We start from the raw sequence: 14,643 nt of genomic DNA, 5'->3' as shown, positions 1-14,643 counted from the left end.
CCAGGTCTCTGTGTGCAGACTCTCTCGCTCTTTATACTATGGTAACTGCCGGCAGAGTCAGAAATAGCTGCTGCCTGGTGCATATCACACTGCCATGAAAGGTGCCTCTGTGCGTCGGTATCTGACGCCGAAATCACTGACAAAGCGGTGGTATTTCATGTGATGGGAGTGAGAATTGGTTGATTATTCCTGCAACAAAAACACTTAAATCACAAATTCTAGATTGTGAAAAACACTTACTAACATACCCCCAGTTTCTATCCATCTCACAACCCCACTGCGACTTTAACTTTTGATACTATAAGTATATTTTGCTTACAATACTTCTGTATTACTGAAGTAAAATTTTGAATGCAGGACTTTTACCTCAGTAATAGAGTTCTTTAAGACTGTTCTGACCCTCTGGTATTTGCTGAGTTCTGAAAACCTACATGATGACTTGAAACCTTCAGACTTCCTACAGACCACATTAATGTCATTCTTATTTCTTATATCTCCCCACCACTCATATTCTAAATCATTCCTTACTCTCAGGTCTGTACTCCAGATCAGATACTGATCTTATGTAGTCTAAGTTGTGTTTTTCCACCTGTCAGAGTTCCTCTCTTAGCTTACATCATAAAACTGACCTGCTGTTTTCATTCACGTTTCATATGCTCCAACATGTGCACATCTCCTGACAGGTGTTTTCTAAAACACCAAACCACTGTGCAGATGCATTACACATGTTCCTTGTGGGGAATATAAGATAACAACATCATGTTTACAGCGCTGTGGGGCAAGCGGCTGCAGCTAGTGCTATTTTTACCTTTTATTAGATTGAGAAATTTAAAGAGCAACCCAACACCCTGTTTGAGTTTGGCTGATTGAATCCTGACCTCTCCCACCTCCCATAGTCTTGTTAGATTGCTCCGGTGTTCATCTGTCTCTCTAATTATCTAATTGACGTGCCATAGCTGTTACTTGTTTTAATGCTTTGATATTACATCTGCATGTCATCCAGAATTCATAATTTTAATAATGTATTTTCTTTAATCAAGTAGACACACCCTAAGTTTTTCTTTAATTTTCAAAAATTTTCAGCTGAATTTTAGTTCCAACAAAACTCAAAAAGACTTCAGGAAATTTGCCCCAAAACACTGAAACACTGTTGATCGAAGTTATAGCTTTTTGGGCTAATTAACTCCCAACACTGTAAACTACTTCTAATATATGTACAACTGTAGTATTTCTAGTACTGCTAATCTTCATCTTTTCATACTACATACTGACCCAGCTACTGACTTTCTACTTCACTGCATTCTGTAATTATATGCCAGGGGTGTGGTGTGTGTGTGTGTGTGTGTGTGTGTGTGTGTGTGTGTGCGTGTGTGTGTGTATTTTGGGGGTGAATGTGACATTGTCTCATAGTTTTTGGGACAGAGTGTACCAGGTTATGTCCATCAGTGGTCCAGTGTTCATTTCCAGCTTGCAGAGAAAAGAGTGAAACAGAAAACAGATGCAATTTTAACTTTCACTTTCTCTACTTTGAGTAACTTTTGATGCTTTTTATGGGAAAGCTTTATTTGTGAAAGAAGTAGGAGTGGGAAAACAGTGGAGAGAAGCTAAGTTAGTGCTGTTATTCTGAATCTTGTTCCCACAGGACGCCAGCATGAGGACTCTGCATCCGATGTGGGCCAAACAAAAACAGAGCTGTTCCCCAAAAAAATGTTCCAGAAATTAGGACTGAATCAAATCTCCCCTATTACAACATGTTCTCCTATGATCTACAGTCAGAAAAGCCGAGAGTTGACTCATGTGTGGTCACTAGAGAAATACATCACCCTACAAAACACTGACTATCTTTGACTTTGGCACACCGCAGTTGCAGTATGTACATTTGCTTGCTTGCTGTTAGGACACTGTGTTACTACATATCCTAAGGAGAAAATATTTTACATTGTGACCGCAGACATTTAAACATGTTGGACTTAAGCAGATTTTCCTGTTCAAACACCGGATAAGGGAAACCCTAAGCGCAGCATCGTTGATGATAAAGATGAGAGAGACAGAGAGAGGGGAAGAGAGGGTGGAAGGTGGACTATTGCACAATGTTTCCGTTTGTTATTAATAACACTGCTTTGTCATTTAATAACTGGCCTGCCCGTAAATCTGCAATGTTTTCTAACTAGCTGACCCAAACCGTCCAACATGCAGGTTGTGGGTTGACCTTCGCATCACTAGTAGACGTTCCAACTCTCCATCACACTGAGTGTTTTTACAATGATACGGTCTAAAGCTCCAGAACAAACCAGTAATAAGACCTTAATGGTGACTGTTATGTTACTGTAAATGACTCACACAAGCTTCAGCAAACTTTAAATCTTTTCTAAGGAAGTTTGAGCTTTTTACACCCAATTTAATTCTGATAAATTATGATTCACTTTCCTGTAACCGAGGATGAAATCACAGCCAGAATAACTGCTCTAATCCCCACCAGGGACACCAGCTTTGACATAAACACATAATGGAAAAAACTTCCTGCTCCTGTATCATATGTATGACATCTTTATGTGTCTGTCCAACAGAGCTCTCTGCTGTGCCACCAAACTAAATATTACAGTCCAATGACCTTCGAACCATCTGTTTTGTGTTAGATCTCCAACACTTATATATATATATATATATATATATATATACATACACATATATATATATATATGTACATATGTGTGTGTGTGAGTCCCAGTTAGACTGCTGGACCTCTACAGCAACGACAACCATCTCAATTATCTCACCACAATCAGGACCAGATGGGCTAAGTCAACACAGTGTGTGTGTGTGTGTGTGTGTGTGTGTGTGTGTGTGCAGTTGCGCAATTGAGTATATGCACATTTTAAAGGCTACAAGTGTTTGTGGACTTGCACATGCATGCATGTACTTCTATTTAGAGGTGTGTGTTGTCACTTTGTGTGTGTAGCAGAGGGTGTATCACTACATATTTCAGTGTCCTTGTGTTGAAATACAGTATGTATGTATGTAAGTACTGCTGATTGACTCGGTTTATGTCAGTAAATGATCAAATTTATAGTTTAAAAGTAGCCGGTGTTTCAAAAAAAGAGTTCTAGATGGGGAAGTTAACTGTGTCTAAAATCATTTTTTATTATTTATTTACTCATTCTGTATTCCAAAGAAACCCAACAACATCACATTTTATTCAACTTTTTTCAATTTGCCAAACTTCTGCAGGGGTCCCCAGACAAACGATTCCTTGATCTGACAAGAGAATCTAAATTCTAACAAAATCCAACCAAAAAAAATATGGGAAGCCAAATGCCTTATAAAAGATATCTAATTATAACAATTAGTCTTAAGTTATGTTTCCTTTGTAACTAATTGTCTAGTTTACTTTAAGGAACATTGTTTTAGATTTAGAGGGAATTAGTGGCATCTAGTGGTGAGTACTGCAGACTGCAACCTGCTGAAACTTCTTCAAATTAGAATTTCTTAAATGTTAATGGTTCAGGAGGTTTTATAGGGAGTTGAATTATCTGCAGTTCTCTTCTTCTCCGAAACAAAGAATGAGGCAGTTTCACGTTACGAATCACTGTTTCTCCTATGGTGTTTGGCATGTCGGAGACGGGCCACTCACCCAGCGCCTGCTAAAGTTTGCCCACTGTTTTTCTCTGATAACTTAAGATCTGGACGTTCAGGAGGTTTTCACTGGGAGCTGAATTATCCACAGAGGAACAAATGATTTAAATCAGTAAAACACTGAATACGGCGGTTTCATGTTTAAAAAAGCTATGTTGTTCAGTTGCTTCCGTCGCGGAGGGACTGCTAACTATGGTGGCTGATGCAAAACTGCAAACCTCCATATCTAGAGCCAGTGTTTGGTTTGCCCATTCTTGGCTACTGTAGAAACATGGTGGTAAGACATGAAGGACTCCATGGATAAAGACCTGCTCCCTATATAGATGTAAACAGCTCATCTAAAGGTAATGAAAACATGATTCTATTTTTCAAGTGATTATGCACTGAAGAAATGACTCTGATCATGTTATATGCCATGTCTGCCAATATATCTCCCTAAATCCTGCACACTGGACCTTTAAAATTTAGTTGTATGTACTTTATAAGGTGGTTGCAACTCATAAATGATAAGTGATTTAAGTTAAGTTGTCCTTTTTCAGTGTTAGCAACTTCAGTAAACTAAATTATTCTGACTTGACTGAAAAGTTGTGTTTACTTTTTTATATTATTTTTTTAAACAAAATTATGTAAATGCCACTAAATTCTAAGTGAACTTAAATTTAAAGTAAACATAGCTTGACTTATAGTTACTTAGCTTTTTCAAGGCAATTATTTTCTAGATTATTTTAAGGAAGATCATTCTGTCAGACTTCATAGTGTACAAAATGTTTAAAAAAAAGGAGCACGACCGACTCATCCAAGGACACAGCAGAGCGAGTAATGTCTGGTTGGGATTTATATTTTTGAGACTTACTGCTACAGTTCAGGGCCATTAACCTGTCCTGCTGTGAGACCGTCTGGTTCAAGGAAAATGTATGAAATGGTCCACAGGAGGTTAATGCTCTTATGTAAAAAAGAAGGTTTCAGAGTAAAAGAATGCAAACAGAGGAATAGTTTGACTGGATTCCATATGTTTGAGAACAGGCGGTGGTGGCTGCAGGAAAGGTGTAGGATAAATAATCAACCTTATTTCAACTATCACTGTACAGAACAGAAAGACACGTCTGTAACATTACCTGTATGTCCTAATCTATTTACTATGATAATAAATAAAGCTGGTCTTTTATGAAGTATTAATGGCCGATCCTCTGTCAGCGTGTTTGAACAGATGGTGCTGGATGGACGCCACTCGATGATGGAGTCATTGACTGGATGACAGACAGTGTGGTTAAAGCCAGTTTGGTAAAACAAGAAGAAAAAGTGATTGCGGTCGTAGATGTTTCGGTTCTCGTGTAGAGGAAAGACAGACAGTTATGGAAAGAGGAAGAAAGACTGTGGGTTTTAAATGTTTCTCTGCTTTTTCACTTGTTCCATTCATGACAAAATATTGTGGCTTGTGGGTAGCCAAAATTACTATTTCAGGTGTACTGTATATGAGGGCTGATGATGTTTAGAAACTTCTGTGAGCTTTCATTTCCTTGCTGACATCATGTTAACACTCAAAGTGCAGCCATAGGTACACACTTTAATATTATTTTAATAAACACACCTCCAAAGATTCTGAAAAGCAGTCGGCTCACTTTACATGAGAAACCCTGATGGCTGTGGCACCACAGAGAGCACTACTGAAAACATTTACATTAGACACCTAATTGTAATTTTACCTGGCTCTACTTTTTCTAAAACCCAAATTTCTTGGCACAGAATTGTTTTGCTAATTCAATACAGTGATTGCCTAAAAATTACCATTATTGCTTGTGTGTCTGTGTGTAAATGTATGTCTATGATCTGGTCATTACGTCAGAATCTTTACTCAACACGGTGGTTCTTCATCAACAACTTTAGCAAAGTGGACAGTCAGCTGAATCCATGCAAAACATGACACAGAATTTTACTAGTGGACTGCTTGTAGTCCGTTTATCCTGACAGCATCTGACCAATAGGTACTTTGCGTTTGCGCTAGATTATCGTAGCGGAGGCTCGTAACATTAACATATAAATATCAGTTTACCCTGTGTTTACTTTCTTCACTGAGACAGACGAAAAATGAAAAAGTTCAGCTTTGGAAAGAGATACAGGAAAAGATGAGGAGGATGGGAAAAAAGGAAGACAGAAAGAAGGTGATGAAGATGAGAAAGAGCAGGTCGTGCCCTCTGTGCCCAGGACAGGATCAGCATTGTGTCCCTGTGCTGTTCAACACAAACAAAAACTGACCTGATCCATTTCTAAACTACAGTTTATCACCACAGAGATGTTTATGTTCTTTGGGAATTACAGTGGAAGCTATGGCCTTGGTTTAACAACAACACAAACACCTTGCATAATTACGGCGTAATAATATAGCATTTAAAAAAAAAAAACTAAATTATTTTGAATATACTTTGGCAGGAGAGACAGATATAAGTTGAATCCTGCAACACACACTTGTTAGAGGGGGAGACATCACTGTTGCCCACCTGGAGGCCCTTGGGCGCACTTTTGGCCAAACTATCTTGGGTGCAGCTCAGCGCGGTGCAGCATGTTTAAACTGACAATGAAAACGCAGATTGGCGTGGCATGGTTTGACTCAGCACAACCAAAAGTGCAGATGAAAAAGCCCTACTCGGTACTCTGTATTTCTAAAACCCTGTGCAGTGTAGCACTTCCTTCCTTCAAAAGCAAAAAGAGCAAAGCAAAGATAATGTTATGAAAAAAAAACACCTGTTTGATTCAAACAAACTCAGGTTTATTTGCCCATTTGGATGCCTTGTTTTTGTCTTGTTCTCTCTGTTTTTCATTATTTCTGATATTTGAGATCGCCGAGATTTGAACTTTCGCTCTCATTTCCCCTTCCAAATAAGTTTGTTTTGTTTACAACCTGTGTGATCATCTAAACACTCGTGTTTCTGCCCTGTTGGACATGATGTCAATAATCAATCAGAGGAAGAGCCAACATGAACGAAGGCCAAAATGACATAAACAGGGCCTAAGTACTGGTGTTGTGTTGTGGAGGGTTTACTACTCACTAGTACGCACTAGTCGTAGGTGCTGTATTTGTACGACATGCTTTGTAATTTTGAGTTTAATTGCGTTTGCACTTGTATTTCTTTACGTTTCAAATGTTAATCTATATGTGTATCTGTCCTGTCAGTGAAGGCTTGTCTGGCCCTGGGTTTGAATCTGGTCCAGGACTTTTGTCTCATGTCTCATTTCCCCAAATGCACCACAGAGCACCACAGAAAGTCCTTCCTGCCTCCGTCAAGCTCATCAACTCATTCCTAACACTATCATAAATTCTGAGTCAATGGATGGACGGCCACTTGGACTTAATTCATACATCAGCAGTCATAATTCCTTGATTTATTTATTATGTTTCAGCCTAGACTTCTAATAATTCTTTAAAACACTGTCTGTATAATAATTGGTGCAATAATTCAACTACAGCAATACAGCATTTTTTAATGTAATTTTTACATACTTCTTCTTATTTCTCCGTCTATAATTCTCTGTGTTTGGCATCATAGTGACTGTACGAACCACAACTTCCCCCTGGAGATCAATAAAGTATTTCTGATTCTGCAGCTTCTCCTTAAAGTCAAAGGATTATTAAAAAAAAAGCCAAATACATCCACAACAGTGTTAAAAGTGTTCAGAAAACGAGACTTTCATATGTCTGATTACAATCAGTTTTGACTACCTGCTGTCCCTAAAGAGCAGAGGAAGGAGAGAGAGAATTCACTCATTTTAGGGGCGATAAAAAGGGAATGTTTAAGTGACTGCGGTGCTTGGCCTCACGCCAGGATGTGTGTGTGTGCAGTGAGAGTCAGAAAGAGAAGAATGAGAAAGAACAAGACATTTTCCAAGAAGCTCTGTGTGGTTGTGGTCAGTTTGGCACTCGGCCATCAGTCACTGGGAATCTTTCCCTCTTTTACCCCCCCCTCCATCCCCCCATTCACGACTCTCACCTCCGCCTCCTTTCATCTGTTATTCATCTAATATCTCAACCACCATCTAAATTCTCCTTTACTGCTCTCTGCACTACTACTTTGTCTCCATCTATCCTCCTCCATGTGCAAATTCTCCACAGTATTTTCTTTCTTTCCTCTCCTCCTCCCCCTTCTTCTTCATCTCCTCTTCCCCTCTATCAGTCTGTCCTCCCTCTGCCCTCAGCTTGTCAACTTCTATGGCAACTGAAATCTCCCACCATGCCAACTCACAGCTGCAGAGTGATGAATGACTCTTTGAACTGGGATTTGAAAACAAAATGAACCACCATTTGCTGTCTCATTCTCTCTGTCTGTCTGTCTGACACAAACACACACACACACACACACACACACACACACACCGAGGAGGAGTATTTTATCCCCGTCCAGCTGATAACAGTCTGTCTGCTCCGTTAACTAATTTGGTGGCCTTTTGAACGGAGGATAAATCTCACTTACTGTCTCTCTCTCCGTCTCTTCCTCTTGGATATTCATCTAATGTGACGTGTCTCAAAGTCTGGCTCAAGGGCCCAAAAACGGCTCCTATTTGGACTGAGCAGGTCAAACTTTAAGTCAAAGTAGTAATCTCAGTTTGTTTTTGAAGTAGTCTTTTCATTTTTGATGTGAAGTGCTTCTTGGCAGCCATTTTTGCTCATGCTAACTACCTGGTTCCTTTTTTCTTCCTTCCAAACTTAAAACACACTGAACCTGAACGCATCACTTAGGCTGATTTATTTGTGATTGATTAATCTGGTGACTGTTTTCTCAAACATTCATTCATATAAAGTGTCAGAAAATAATGTAAAACGCACATCACAAAGCCCAAAGTCCAAGGTGACGTCTTCACTGTTTTGTTTTGTCAACCAACACCAAAGAAACCCGAAAATATAAATGTTTAAGAAACTGGAAACAGAACTCTGGCATTCTATCTTGAAAATAATGATTGACAAATATCAAAATAGTTCCTGACTGATAATCTGTTGAGCGATTATTTGAATAATCAACAAATTGGTGAAGCTATAGAAGGGCTGTCTGACAAGCTTGACTTGGCTTTAAGCTTTATATTTACTAAAATACTTAAACATGTAAGCATTACACAGGTCCTTAAGTATTTCACATTTTGTACTGTACAGTATGAAATGTGAAACTATATCAGAAAGAAGTAGAGGGAAGTAAAGATGTTTGTTGGAGCCACACAGTGTTGAGCTGACTGATGGTTTTGTCATGTGAAGAACTCCTGCTGTGTCACATTTCCTTTACAGAGGAAAGTCAAAAAATAAAAACATGAACTAAGATCAGAAATATATATACAGTATATATAAAAAAAGACATGACAGCTTGTTGTCGTTTCACGCTTTGTGGTATGTGAGAGATTTTTTTTAAACTTTATTTTTATGGCTTTTTAAACTAAATCTTGCGAATCTTGTTGATGGCTGTGTGTCTAATCTTGTGAGGTCCAAACTTCTTGACGGTAATCCACATTCCTCCGAGCTGTGTGTGCGTATGTGTAATATTTGTGTAAAGTAAGCTGTAGTGTTTAACTGATGGCCATAAAACTCTCCATGAAACATGTTGAGAAACAACAGCAGATTTACACACAGTTTGGGAGCTGCTGTGTGTTTTTAAATGCTTACATTCGACACTGGACATATGTTGATTCACTTTGGATGTAAAACAGAAACCATTTATTCACAAGGCACAGCATGAAGAATGCGTCTCTGCAGGATAGATCAGGTGAGGCTGCAGCGATTCTGATTTTAGGGCAGGGAATGTTTTGTGAAGGACAGATCTGTCCACAAAATCTGTCTGTCATCATCTGTCATTGTGATGGTCACATGGTCGTTTATGTTATAGATAACAAACATCAAGAGGGTAAATCTCATCTGATATGATCCTTTTAAAGGGCAGACACCCAAGACAAGGTGGAAGAGGAAACATGGAAAAAAGTTGGCATGCAGCAGACGGTTTTCGGTTTAGTTTCTGTCAGCGCTTATATCATAACCTACATGAACTGAAGCCATCGCTGAGCTCTGAGCCATCAGTGCATGGCTGAGATCAGGCCAACCACACCACCCAGCTTGAGGTAGGCAACACTGCAGAGGTTCAGGTGGTAGCCTTATATTTTTCTTGGTAGTCTGGAACCATTCATTCTCAGTATATGTTGCAAACTTTTAGTAGCTGGTACAGCCACAAGGTTCAGTGTTAATTAATGATCCTGGATGTAATGATAAATAATTTCTCCAGCACCACCTGTGCAGAGACAATTATGCAAATGTATACAAAAACCTCTACCTTTAAAGGGCCAGTGTGTAATATTTGGCATGGTTTATTGTCAAATCTGAATCTGAATCTGAATATTCTACCCATTAATATGTTTATATAAGTGTATAATCGCTATAAAATAAAATTCATTTGGTTTTCGTAGCCTTATAACTATGCTTTTATATATATATATAGCAAGGGCCTTGCTTTAGAGAGGTCGCCATCTTGCGCCGCCATGTATGTACGGCAGACCGAGCGGACAATCCAGCCAGCCAGAGAACGCGTTTCGCGTGTATAAATAAACCAACGAAGACAGCGGAAGGAAGGAAGAAGGAGGAGGAAACAGCAGAGAGTGTTAGTAGTTCGTCGATAGAGAGTAGTGAAAAGTTTTTTTAGTTATAAAGTTTGCGAATGGACCACACTTACCACGCAACAGGAGAGAATGAACCCGAACCGTCATCTGCGAGGAAAAGAAGACGCAACTTCACTCCTTGTGATGCACTCTCTGCGGCGCTTTTCCTCCTGATGATATATCTCCCCAACGATGGTAGCAGCAGCACCGAATCCCATTCTGTGCATTCAGCCTCTCTTCTCGCCCGCTCAGCATCAAACACATGGAGTTCCTCATCTGTATGCTCCGGCTCAAACAGGTATGGCTCTGGGTCTGTGTCCGCTACAAGAAACTCTTCAAAATCGCGTCCAAAGTCGTCCATTGCAGCTACTATAGTCCGGAGATATTGCTAGGGCTGGAGATTGGTGGAGCGGAGAGGGGAGGGGGTCCCCGCTAGGTACTGTAAGTGAGTATGTGTGCGGAGAGGGGAGGGGGTCCCCGCTAGGTACTGTAAGTGAGTATGTGTGTGTGAAGTGTGTGTGTTATGCTAGAAGAGTCAGAGTTTGGGACGGAGTCTTTTACCCCCTGGAGTGTTACCGGAGTTTTTGGAGTGCTCAAATAAACAGGCCTTTTTCCCGAACGCTACTCTGGTCTCCTGCTCGTGAGGGATTCATTACAATATCGTAACATGGTTTAGATTTCTAAATAAATATTCACCTCGACGCTAGATAGACCTACTCCTGAAAAACTCGTGTCTGCGCAAGGCTTTTTGTCCCTACGAGGCCACCGCCATTTACCCGACGGGAGGGGTGAGCGAGTGAGCCCTGCAATCTAGAATTTGACCACTGATGTCACTGTTTTCAACCCATTTTACACACTGGCCCTTTAACACCATTAACAAAACTACCCTGGAAACATCAGTGATCCCAATTAACACTGACGTTGCACTTACCCTGTTTAACACTGTGTAGGCTTTTCAAGCATGTCTCTATAAAACTGGGCTGTAGTAGCACCAAGACATTCCTCACAGTAAGTGAGAGTATATGTTTAAAACTGCAGAAAAAGGGCACATCTGCTTTAAAACAACTTTGTTTCCCTGAAAAACTATTTGCACACTTATTTACCACGCTCACCTTTTACCAGTCAGCTCTCTGTAGTGTAATGGAACGGTCATTCAAGTAGAAACTTTGCTGACACCTGATGTTACAGCAACATGGCGACGCACATAGTGAACTGGGCAGAATGGCCTTTTTATAAATGTATATGTTATGTATTGTTTAATGAAGTGTAAGGCTGTTTTTTTTTTTTGTTTTTTTTTCCCATCTAAACTTTTAAAGTTTAAAGGGATCAGCAGGACATTCTGTGTGACAGCGACATTCACGTTATATAGTTAACAAGCTAACTGCGCTAACGACAAATCAGAGATATGCAACATTTTTTACCAACACTAGATATCAAACAAAAGCCAGAGACTGTCGTATTAAGTTGCTGTGAGCTGAAAATTCAATGCTGCTGCATCAAAGTTACATCTGTAACAAAGAGTAGCATAAAAGTCAAGAGTGCCCACTCTGCAGCTAAATCACTAACTGGCAAAACTTGATCTCAGTTAAATGAGGGGTGTCTGACTTAAGATTTGAATCTACAACTTTCAAGGGGCAGCCCTACAAAACAGATACACACAAGTCCTACAACTCTATGCTGTTGGCTGTGGTGGTTTATACAATTATGCTTGGTACCTATTGACACAGTTTTGAGCTGTTGTACGGCATTTGAACGAGCAAGACCAGCAAGACACTTTATAAGACATTTCTCTTTGGCAATTGCACTGTGGTAATTCACGTATGTCCTCTGTAGATGCTTTTGAAGCTCCGACATTTGCCACACAAACATCAGTTTGTGTCGGCATCAATATTTTTCCAAGCAGATGCACTGGGCCACATTCACATCACAAGTCGGGTATACCCAAGAGGAATAATTTGACTTCTGACTTAAATTGTATTGCAGCATATAATCATGTCCTGTCAAAGATGAAAGATGTAAATCCTAGGGTGAAATTCAAGAACTCTTGGAAAAAGGATGAAAACAGTTTTTAAAAGAGTTCTAAGAGATGGAGACAAAGATGGCAGGTTACAGTATAACATCGAAATAATCATGCATCTCTTTGTAGCTGTTATCACTGTGCTGTTGTTTATTCTGAAGCATCTTGTTTTTCCATGTTTACTCCTCAGACGTTGGTGGTCTGTTGGTCACAGAGATGCCTGTTTGTTTCACCACAGCAGCCAGCGAATGGACCACATTTCTGAACCTTCACCTGCTCTGGAGATGCCGATATCATCAAACAACAAATAATCATGGTGATCTGAGTGCTCAAAAGTTCCAAAACGTTCATTAAAACAGCAGGAAGGAACATAGTGTTCGGAAAACACACCTGACAGCATAACGGTGAACTGCAGTGGACATACCAGAGACTCAGTTTACTAAAATAAAGCTTTCATCTCCGTTACATTTCTCTGTCTACAGGAGACAGTCAATACAAATATCCAAATTTCATCATGACTTCAAAAAGTTCCTGGACAGCAGTGAGCAGAGCTTCATCCAGAGAAACCTGAACTCATCACTTTATATAAAGAATAATAGACTGGCATGTGGAGAACATGATTGTGCAGCTTATTGAATTGTGTTATCAAATAACTGAAGTCCATCTGAAATTCTGTTCTCCTTTGAGAAAAAGATCAGAAAAAAATGGGAGAAATTTACATTTTATCGGTTTTGGTGCCTTATACTTAGTGATTTAATACAGCCAATTAAATCAATTCATTTTCAACCATATGTTGTAAGTTAATGTTGATGTTTTACCACAGGCAGCCGGTCACAATTACTCACAGTAAAACACCAGTCTGCTACACAACACAGCCACAGATTTCTGACAAACCACAATAGCTAGCCTCCTAAATTCCCAAGGAAAGGAGCACTTCCTGACATCTCCAAACACTGTTTTTCACAAAACTACAAACAGTTTATTTCAGGCTGACACTTAAATTGTTATATTGTGTAAAATATGTACTACGTATACTAACATCTGATTTCAGATGGACTCAGTGTTAGCTCTTGCTTACATTTGTAGGAGGAGGAGCTTTTACGAACTGTTCTTTAATTTTTTTCAATATGATGATGCCTCACAGCAAGATTTTGAAGGAAATGTATTATATTTTTGTAGAGCTACCCCCTCAAAGTCCAATATTTGAATTATCAGTTGAAGACCCCTCAGTCAACTGAGATTCTTCAAGTCGAGCAATTGTTGTTTTTTTAGTATGTCAGTACGCAGTGTAGTCCTGGGGATGTTTCCTTCCCTAGATTTAGCTGCAGAGCGAGTGCTTCTTGCTTTCACGTTCAGTACAGGCAGCTGCGGACCCAGACCCTAACGCCAGGGCCACACTGCCTGCGAAGCGCAGCGCACCGAAATTCTCGCGCGCGCCGGAGAACCTCCGTTCACATCAGACGTGCATTTCTCCACGCCGGAAGAGGCTCTGCCTGGTCAGGCTCCGAGGTAACGTTATCTTCTGCTTTCTGCTTAGAGGTGGGGAATTTGTAGCTCACAGCAACTTAATACGATACAGTTTGTTGCTTTTGTTTGATATCTGGGGACGGCAAGACATGTGGTTGCACATTTAGTGTAGTTAGCCTGCATTAGTTCAGAGGGCTAACTTGGCTTGTTTACTGTATTATGTGAACGTCACTGTCACACTGAATGTCCTGCCAAACCCCGTTCAAACTCTCAAACTCTATACGTACAAAGAGGAATGATTAGGTCAAATATTGACATTGAACAGCCAAATGTGATTTCTCCTGGATAATTCTGAGTCAAGTACAGCCCTAGTGTCTTGACAGACTACCAAAAAGTAGTCCTAGTGAAAAGTGTGAGGTCTGTAAATTATGTTAAACAACCCGGATTATGTTTCTGCATACATTTTGCAGTTAGAAATAATAGCTAAACCAGAGGACTAATCTCTGTGCTTACTTTCAGACAGATGTTGACAGTGGTGTGGTGAGTGCAAAGTGAGCATGACCCACAGTTAGAATGGCCACAATAATGAAAGTAAGAAGGTGGAAAAATGTTATTTTTATTACTTTTTCAGTATAACGTGTCCTTTTACACATAGCATGTCTACCCACTTAAAACCAGTCCTTTGACCTCAGGGCCACGACATACTGTTGCCGTTTGTAATACCTGTAATCTGTCTATGACTAGATACCATCATGGAGTAGGAGGGGAAATATGTATTTTTGTGATTTGGATGAACTGATCCTTTAACACAGAGGCGGAACATCCACTTGATACTGACACTAATGTCCAGACATGACCTCCCCTGAGACACTCTCAAAGTGAGACACAGACACCAAACCCCTCCACAG

General features: G+C 39.9%; 1 protein-coding gene across 1 annotated transcript in view; it reads right to left on the bottom strand.

Moving 5' to 3' along the window:
- angpt4 (angiopoietin 4) overlaps positions 1-14,643 on the bottom strand; it is a 65,114-nt gene that overhangs the window by 24,238 nt on the left and 26,233 nt on the right. The window lies entirely within an intron of this gene.

The sequence above is a fragment of the Epinephelus moara genome, chromosome 24 (genome assembly GCF_006386435.1).
Source record: "Epinephelus moara isolate mb chromosome 24, YSFRI_EMoa_1.0, whole genome shotgun sequence".
NCBI lineage: Eukaryota > Metazoa > Chordata > Actinopteri > Perciformes > Serranidae > Epinephelus > Epinephelus moara.
This window is presented reverse-complemented; position numbering and strand designations above follow the sequence as displayed.